This window comes from Mastomys coucha, unplaced genomic scaffold (assembly GCF_008632895.1).
Source record: "Mastomys coucha isolate ucsf_1 unplaced genomic scaffold, UCSF_Mcou_1 pScaffold20, whole genome shotgun sequence".
In the NCBI taxonomy this organism is placed as follows: domain Eukaryota; kingdom Metazoa; phylum Chordata; class Mammalia; order Rodentia; family Muridae; genus Mastomys; species Mastomys coucha.
This window is the reverse complement of record NW_022196903.1, coordinates 20332924-20333922: the sequence shown is the minus strand read 5'-3', so window position 1 is coordinate 20333922 and position 999 is coordinate 20332924. Positions and strand designations below refer to the sequence as shown.

The 999-nt window shown below is 45.7% G+C and overlaps 1 pseudogene; it reads left to right on the top strand.

The window, feature by feature from the left end:
* The first annotated feature begins 340 nt into the window (after positions 1-340).
* LOC116100188 lies at positions 341-455 on the top strand (annotated as a pseudogene).
* The last annotated feature ends 544 nt before the right edge of the window (positions 456-999 follow it).

The following is a 999-nucleotide window of genomic DNA, read 5'->3' as shown; positions in this document are numbered from 1 at the left end:
CAGGCTCCTGTCATCCAGCACTTGCTGGCATCCACAATAGTGTCTAGATTTGATGATTGACTATGGGAAGGATTCCAGATGGAGAAGTCTGTGAATTGTCCTTCCTTTAGTCTCTGTTCCATAGTTAGTCTCTACAACTCCTTCCATGGATATTTTGTTCCCTCTTTTAAGAAGGAACAAAGTATCCACACTTTGGTCTTCCTTAGTCTTGAGTTTCTTATGGTTTGTGTTTTGTACTTCATGTATTCCGATCTTCTGGGCTAATATCCACTTATCAGAGACTAAATCTTAAGAAAAGGATATTGTGATACTTTTCCCCTTCTTTAAAAAGTCATATAAACCAGCCCCTAGAGGCATTGTAGGTGTGGCTGCTGTGTCACATGTGCATCAGGAGGTGGCAGAGAGGCTGACTCAATATTCTGACCTATGAACATCTGAAAGATGTTCTCTAAATAAAATAGGGGGCTGGGGAGCCTGAGACAACCACCAGTCTGGAGCCAGAAGGTCCAGACAGCAAGCTAGCCTGAGATAACCATCAGTCTGACACTAGGCAGGCTTCCAGGATGTGCTTCCAGGATGGAGGAGAGAAAGGCTGGAGACTTAAAGAACCCTGCTTGGGGCTTTCCCCAGTTGGGAATGAGCCCAAGATAAACAACCATCACAAGAGTCCACAGGCTGATTGTTTAACGAGTAAACCTGAGATAACCACCAGACCAGTGCCATGAAGCCCAGACACGATACTAGCCCAAGATGACCACAAGTCTGACACACATCAGGCTTTGGGGAGCAAACCATGCTGGAGACAAATGCTGCCAGGCACCATAATCCACAACAGGTGTATAGCACTCTTGAGACCACACATGAGAGACCCCAGCTGCTACCAAGAGGGGCAAGAAAGTGGTAGAGGAATGAGGAGGTAAAAAAGAGAAACCAAAGGATATAGTTGAAATGAAGAGATGCAGAAATGGAGACTCAAGGGTAGTGAGGACCTGCCTGATG